General features: G+C 42.1%; 1 pseudogene; it reads right to left on the reverse strand.

Moving 5' to 3' along the window:
• Nucleotides 1–7,483: 7,483 nt before the first annotated feature.
• On the reverse strand, nt 7,484–8,446 carry LOC103677850 (annotated as a pseudogene).
• Between the last annotated feature and the right edge of the window lie 251 nt (nt 8,447–8,697).

Genomic DNA, 8,697 nt, shown 5'->3' on the forward strand with positions numbered 1-8,697 from the left:
AGTAAGCCTGTGGGACCCTGGCCTATGATGTCCATGGGAAGTGAATTAAGAGTTGTTGTTTTCTTTTAACAGAATCACCAAGGGAAGATCAACAGACAACTGGAATGAGTTATGAGTGCAAAAGGCTGACAAGTCTTCCTCTTTTGCTTCTGGCGACAAGTGACTGGTATTTCTATAGCTCCCTGAACGTGTTTTCCCTGCAACCCCCACCCTACTTTTTTATTAAATGCCCCGAATTGCCCTTTTGGATCAAAACTTTCTTTATCATGTCAGTCAAAGTAGGCTTGCTTCAGCTCACCTCATGGCTAAAGATATCAGATGTGTAAAAGATGATGGGTTAGACATGTTTTCATGACTAGCAGCTCTTTGTGCACTGAAGTTAGCTTGCATGTAGAAAATGCACTTTGCTGGGCTCCTGGAAATGTATAATGGATATTGGCTCTAGGAGAGGCAAAATAGAGCATGGATTCTGCTATGGGTCACGCTTGGGTTTAAATTCTCCTTCTGTCACTAGACTTGTGACTTTGAGCACATTTGAAAACTCATTTAGATGTGTGAAAAGTTTTCCTCATCTGAAAAGTGAGAATAGCAATACCTAAGTCATGGGGTTATTATATTCAATAAGTAAATATGTGCTAGGTTTTTGGAAAGTTTCCTGAAACAAATTATATTTAATAAATGACTTTTAAAGCAAGATTCTCTTTTTTTTTCTTGGAAGATGCACCTCCCATTCCCCTTCTCCCATTTTACCCATTCTGCCCACCATCCCCACTCCTTTCTACCAGTTTGTTCTCTGTATTTATGGGTCTATTTCTGCTTTTTTGTTTGTTTGTTTTTTAGACTTTGCATATAACTAAAATCATAGGGTATTTATCTCTGTTTTTGATTTATTTCGCTTAGCATAATACCCTCTAGGTCCATCCATTTTGTCATAAATGACAAGATTTCTCTTTTATGACTGAATAATATTCATTATATATGTATATGTGTGTATATATATGCATATATACATATGCATATATATATGCATATACACACACACATATATATATCTCACATGTTCTTTATCCATTCATATATGGCTGGACACTTGGGTTGCTTCTATATCTTGGCTATTGTAAATAATGCTGCAATAAACACAGAAGGGCATATAACTTTTTGAACTGGTATTTTCATTTTCTTTGGGTAAATACCCAGTAGTGAAATCAATGGATCAAATGGTATTTCTATTTTTAATTTGTTGAGAAAACTCCATTTCCCACAGTGGCTGTACCAAGTTGCACTCTCACCAAGAGTACATGAGGGTTCCCTTTTCTCCACATCATCTCCAATACATGATATTTCAAGCTTCTCTTTTTGTTAGTTACAGTCTGATCATTTTACTATATCACCGTGCTTGCACACTCTGTGTATGCATTTTCCATTGATTATCAGAAATGTACAAAGGCATGCATCCTTAAGATGGAGAAGAAATTCAGAGGATCCAGGATTACCAGCCATCCCGTTATTTACAGAGAATCTTTTGGCTCCAGTTTGGGGGATTCATTAAGAGGTGTTAAAGCCATAACAGCGAGATATTTTTTTGATGGTTGAAATAACAGATGAGCTGGTTATAAAAATTGGCAGAAACCCCTGGATGGAGCTCTTCCTTCTGTTCAGAACATTCAACCCCAGATTGCCCATTGACAGGGAACTCCTAATGCTTCATTGTTACGATCTCTTATAAGTGTGTAAAGAAACCCTTTCCTTTTTGATGGCCTCTAGTTATTGCAAGTCATCCTTTTTGGCATTTCCTGAACCCCAAAAGCATTGAGACTTGCTACTCAGATGGGAAATTTGGTAAACAGTCCTGCTTATTCCATCTTTATCCCTTGACCAAACTTCTCCATGTGCAGTCACGTCTAAGAAAAAAAAAAAAAAAAAGCAAGAGTAATCCTTCCTATCATCTCCTTATCTTCCAAAGGCTATTTGTTGGTTGATGACACTACAGAATTTGCAGTGTCCTTAAACACTTGGTGGAGCAAACATCTTTCCATTGAGTCTTTAATTGGGCTGAAGCACTCTGATGAGGGGGTCTTTATTTAGCCTTTTCAGTGAGTTATTTGTCAGGAAGCTAGGGGCCAGGGATTTCAGAAAGAACAAAAAGAACTCAGTAACTTTCTAAGACTCTGCTCCAAAATTGAAAGGAGGAAAAAAAAAATGCCTGGAGAGATTAATTTCAAGATAAATACCAGAGAAATCTGGGAAATTGCTGGAAATGGATGTACTTACAGATGTCACCTTTCTGAAAGCAGTTAAATTCTGGAATTTCATTTCCCTCATTATAGTTTGTGCCCATTGCCAAGGATGTATTCTTCCAGGAAAAGTAAAGGCAAATTTCTTGGCATTTGCTTTACATCCCCCCACTGGAAAACTCATTAAAGAGCCATTCCTGATGGCAATTGGAGATGTAAATGAAACTGCCTCCTTTCAGTATTTGGTTGAGATGGCCCAAATGTTTGACGGTCATTAAAGCTTCCCCAAGCAGCATTCATAATAATAAACCAAAGTTGTCATTCAGCAGCATTATCAAAGCTCTGTCAGTAGTCACCATTGGAAGAGAAATGGAAATCAAGTTGCATCAGAATACATTGAGTTCCAAACCACGGCTTCCGCTCCACTTTTGGGGGCAGAGGACCAATTCCAGAGTCTCTTTACTGAGTTTTTAATCGAGTTGCTATTCCACTCTTTCTTTTATAGAGCCATAGAAGTGTCTGTAATGAAAGATTAAAACGGTCCTGTGCAGTGGTTTGCAGTGGCTATGCCCAAATAAAATATGACAGCTCTCTCGTAGGGCCTATATGTAAGCAGAGGGAGCTTGGTAACAAGCCGCATTATGCTCTCTGCCATGCATACTGATTGCAAATTGTGTGGGTTGCCATAAAAAAAAGAAAAGGTGTGTGTGTGTGTGTGTGTGTGTGTGTGTTTGTGTGTGTGTGAGAGATTTTTTTTCTCCCAACTGATTATGAACCTCACGCACAGCAAGCAACAGAGAAACCACGTTCAAATTTCCTGTAGCAGAGGACACACACACACACACACACACACACTTACACACTGACAGGCTAATGGCTACTTTCCCAAAGAGTGGTTAGAAAGAAGTAGTAAATGGGACTGTGTTGATGCCGCGAGAAGACCCGGGCAAAGATCAAGATACCCAGCAACATATCGGATAACACATAATTGGCGGGTCACAGCCAAATGAGTGTAGTCATGCATCGCTGGGCAGGCCTTTGCCGGTGATAAAGACACTTGTAAACAATTCAGTCCCAGAACATGGCAATAATATGTTGATCCGGCGTGTAATGAGGTGTCCCTGGAATCAATAAGCAGTCCTGGAGAGCAGGGAGCAAGGGCAGTGGCTGTCTTTTTGATGACCTTTCCTCACCACCGAGGACCCCATCTCCCCTGAAGAGGACTTTTCTCATTTTGCAGCCAGCTCCGAGTGTCAGAACTTCCATTCGCAGCCGGCAAATGAACAGCCAGGCCCTGCATGCTAATGAAGTCCGGGCTATTTTGCACCTTTTCATCCGCACATTATGCTCTTGACTCTGGAGAAGGTGGGAATTAGGCCGGACCCCGGTGTCAGACTGCCTGATGGCTCGGCTCCGGAAAACTGGTAATTGAAGCTGATGACTGATGCGAGGGAGGCCTGAATTTGGAAATAAACAGTTTCAAGCACTGCATGTCATTTCTAGAGAGACTGCTGCGAGAATGGAAATGAGCTCTGTTTCTTGAATCTAATGCAGTTTCTCAGCAGGAAAAACACCGTCTTTTCGACAACAATGCCAGTCATTAAGATTTAAATGTTCTGGCGATAATAGAAGAACTGGCCTCCCTGTTCACAAACAGCACTTATGTAAATGTCTTTCAACACCCAGATCTACATTTAATCCACGCCCAAGAAGATAACTGTGTCGGAAAGCGGAAGCAAATGCAATTCTTAGTCTATAAATATCATTCATAAGGAGAGAGAGGAAAACAGTAAAATTGTTTGCCGACATGTCACAGAGCCTGGCCTGTCAGCGCCGGCGGGAACGGCGACTCCCTGTCGGAACAATGAGAAGACGTGGGGAAGTGTCCAATAAAACACCGGGAAGCCACACTTTTACTGGTTCTTTGTGCACTGCTGCATTTCCTTCCAGATACCCCCAACCCCCTCCATCCTAGCCTTTCAAGTCGAAGTGGCCCAAATATTCCCCAGCTTAGACGCAGAATCTGTATTTGGAGAGGGAATCTCTATGTTCAGTGTTCTCATGGAAGCCCAAATCTGGACCCATTTGCTTGTAATCTTTTAAAAGAAGTTCCTTCGTCGGGTATTTATTTCATTTTCTTGTCCCGTTCCTGGGCTGTCACAAAACCCCAGAGCAAACATGACATACTCTTTCAATCCCTCTCCCCACTCTGCTCAGATTAATTGGACACTGTGTTGCTTATGCAAAAAGAAGAGCTCATAACCCACACACAGCCTTTTGTGTTTTAAGAGCCTCTAAAAATCATCTTTTTACTAGCATCCCTCCAGCCCCGTTCTTCCTGTGCAGGTGAGACACCTTCAGGGAGAAAATTATGAGCCTGGAGAAGAGGAGAATGAGGCCAGGGGTATTTATCATGGCAGGCCAGAGTGATTCATGAATAACCATCGGTTTGCTCTTTTCTCAATTCTCTTCCCTACCAGAAGTGAGATTTCGATACTTCGGGCCTTTTTCAATTTAATGGTGACATACAGGATTCTCACAGGCAGGCTTTGGTTTGTTAGCGACATCAAGGATATCAGTACAACTTGAGAGAAACAGAAGACGGCTGGGGTGTTATTGTCACTTCAGTTTAAAGGTAGCAAACCTATCTCACAAAGGATCAACACTGAATTATTTCAACATTTCAAAAATATAGATAAGCAATGCATTTCTAATAGCATACTTGGGGATACTAGATAGATCAATGAATATTCAACAATCCTTTGCATGAAATATATGAAACTCAATGAGAAAAAGGATAAATCTTAAAAACACACACATATGGGCACACCTACCCCTCACTGTGACAATGTCCCTGTGTCTTGTGGGGTCTCCCACAACACAATGGCTAAAAAAGAGGGAGAAAATTGGGGTCACTAAAATGGGATAATGATAACCGCAAGGCTTTCTATGGTGTACATGTACACCAGGAATTCAATATTTATACAGTGATTCTTTCTGTAGCCAGGGCAGCGCTGATTTTTTTGAAAAGCTTTTATGTGTATTTCCTCACTGGACTCTCATCACAAGCCTATGGCACAAAGGTTTATTTTATTAACATGTAAGAAAAGGGAGCTAAGAGGAATGAGATGATTTTTCTAAGATCACACAGCAAATAGAGTAGTAAAGCCAGGACTGGAACTTTTGTTTTAAACATTTGCCATGTTGTTCTTTTCTCTAAGTCCCTGCTCCTCTGTGTAGGCACCACCAGTAAAGGAAGTTATGTAGTATTCGTCTATTTCCACTTTTATTTTTCACAAGCACTACCTGTTCTGTTGCCGTGATGAGGCTGAAATTGTTCTGATGCAGAAGCAGGACATGCAAGTCCAATCACCCGAAGAAGAAAAGCCAAGAGCAAGATTTTTGCCAGTCTTTAATGGCCACTGGAGGTGACTGCTGTAGTGAAAGCATCCTTTTGTGTGGAGAGTATTGCCCGGATAAAAAAAAAACAGTGATTCAGCATAGATTAAGGGTCAAAATCATGAGGATGGCTTTGGTTCAAATCCTGGCTCCATCACTGTCTCAGTAATAACAGAAAAGCAGAGTGGGTCATTTCTCATTCACGTGACAAGAATTCCAGAAGTAGGTAGTCTGGGGGTGTGTAGGATGGCCCCATGACTCAATCAATAGCCCACATTCCTATTGTCTCCCTCTTCCAGCTTTTTTGGAGCTTCACTTCCATCTCAAGATGGCCCAAGGGCATGTCACGGCTGTACAGCTTGAGTCATCTCATCTTAAGGGGGAGGAAGAGAGGAGAGCAAGCCAAGGAGTCAGATGGTCACTGTCCTTCCAAGGAGCTTCACAGGAAGCACCTCTACGCAACTGCATCTATAGCTCATCTGTAAGAGCTTTCACATGGCTATTTCTACCCACAAAGAAGGCTGGAAAGGGGAGATTCGAAGCTGATGGGTTGTTGCTCCCTCCACCATCTGGGTTCTCTTACTGAGGAAGAAGAGAACAGATACCGTGTAATTATTTAGAAGAAGAGTTTGCTGCCACCAACACTTACTAGATGTGTGAACACAAGCTAGCCTCAGTTGACTTACCTGCCATGTGGGAAAAAATAGTGGCTCCCTCCTCACTACCATACCAGGGAGGGGTTGTGAGAATAAAGTGAAATATTTTGCATGAAGCACCCATTGTGGTCCTGGGCACATAAATATTAAGATACGGTGATCTAAGAAATGAGGTAGGCAAATATGCTCAGCTTTACTAGAGATCTTGGAAATGCAAATTAAAACCTCAACAGGACGTCATTTTCCTCTCCTTTCCAATTGACAAAAATTAAAATCAACAATATGTACACTGTTGGCAAGTTCATGGGGAAATGGGCACTCATAAACTACTAGTGAGATAACTGGAACAATGGTTTTTGAGGGCAATTTGGCAGCAGTCCTCCTTGGAATCCACCCTAGGGAAATATTTGTACAAATGTATAAGGAGACCTGTCTGACAATGGTCATTGAAGTACTGTTTGTAATAGCAAAAAAAAAAAAAACCCGAAAACAAAAAATCCAAAAAACAAAGGAACAGCAAAAACTGAATACATCCCAAAGAGGAATGTTTAATTGAACTGTAGTGCACCCATACCATGGCTCGCTATGCAGAAAATTTAGAAGAAAGGGGAAAATCTGTGTGTATGTAGTGACAAGGAAACAGAAAAGGGAAGAAATACGAAGACCTTGCTAAGTGAAAATAGTAAGTTACAGAATGCTATGTAGAATATGATGTCATATATTTAACTTATTCCATACTGTGCTCCAAATCCCTCTTTTCTGTTTCTCTCTCTCTCTCTCTTTCTATATATATCTATATACATACTATACATATGTATATTGGCATGTACAGGCATACATAGGCATACATATGTAGATATTGTATAGCTAATAGTCTAGAAAGGAATGCACCCAACATTAATCACTTCTTGACTCGGAAAAGGGAAATGGTCAAAGAAACTTTATCTTTAGCCTTGTCTGTAATGATTTACTCAAATGAGTTTTTTGGAGGGGATATAGCATACTTTATTGATGACATGTGACAAGGTAGAGGTTCCCAAGCCCCCTCCCTTCTTCAGGGGTCTGGGATGGAAACTGTGGAGGTTGGGAGATTCTCAGTGTGTTGGGGGATGAGTTGAGGCAAGGACTCCCCAAGAGCTGAGGGCCTCTCTTTTTCTCTTACTCTCACTGGGGCTGGTGGTCCAGGGAGCTCTCTTACTCCTTGGAGGCCATGTGGACTATAAGGTCCACCACCTGGTTGCTGTAACTAAATTCATTTTCATACCAGGAAATGAGGTTGACAAAGTGGTCACTGTTAAAAGTCACAGGAGACAACCTGGTCCTCGGTGTTGCCCTGAAGGCCCTTGAGGGGCCCTCTGGTGCCTGCTTCACCACCTTGATGTTGTCATATTTGGCAGCTTTCTCCAGGTAGCAGGTCAGATCCACGACTGACGTGTTGAGCGTGGGGACACAGAAGGCCATGACAGTGAGCTTCCTATTCAGCTCAGGGATGATCTTGCTAAAACCTTGGCAGTGCCAGTAGAAGCAGGGATGATGTTCTGGGCAGTCCCTCAGCTATCACACCACAGCTTCCCAGGGGGCTGTCCATGGTCTTCTGGGAGGCAATGATTGCATGGACTGTGGTCATGAGTCACTCCACAATACTGAGGTTGTCATGGATGACCTTGTCCAGAAGGGCCAAGCAGTTGGTGGTGCAGTAGGCATTGCTGAAAATCTTGAGGGAGTTGTCATACTTTTCATGGTTCATGCCCATCACAAACATGGGGGCATCAGCAGAATAGGCAGATATGATGACCTTCTTGGCTTCACCCTTCAGGTGAGCCCCAGCCTTCTCCATGGTGATGAAGACCCCAGTGGACTCCACAATATACTCAGTACCAGCATGATCCCATTTGATAGGGAGATCTCACTCTTGGAAGATGGAGATGGGCTTTCCATTGATGACAAGTTTCCCTTTCTCAGCCTTGATTGTACTGTGGAATTTGCTATGGTGGAATCATACTGGAACTTGTAGACCATGTAGTTGAGGTCAATGAAGGGGTCATTGATGGCAACAATATCCACTCTGCCAGAGTGAATGGTAGACCTGGTGACCACGAGCCCAATAAGGCCAAATCCATTTACTCTGACCTTCAGCATCATGTTTTGGGGATGAGGCTGGCACTGCACCAGAAGATGCAGCTGTCTGTTGAACAGGGAGGAGCAGAAAGCCATGATTTTTTTAAATGTACATTTTTATTGCAAAATTGTTGGGAGGCAATTTTCCATGGGTGTTGTATTTATACTTCACGTCTTGTGAGCGGAGGCACCAACAACTTTTGTTCCAGACTATCTGTTCAAGGATGTTTGTACAGCAGTCTTGGAACACAGGAATGGTTTCTCTCTGAGACAAGGAAAGGTTTGTCTGC

This window comes from Ursus maritimus, unplaced genomic scaffold, assembly GCF_017311325.1.
Source record: "Ursus maritimus isolate PB19 unplaced genomic scaffold, ASM1731132v1 scaffold_22, whole genome shotgun sequence".
NCBI classification, from domain to species: domain Eukaryota; kingdom Metazoa; phylum Chordata; class Mammalia; order Carnivora; family Ursidae; genus Ursus; species Ursus maritimus.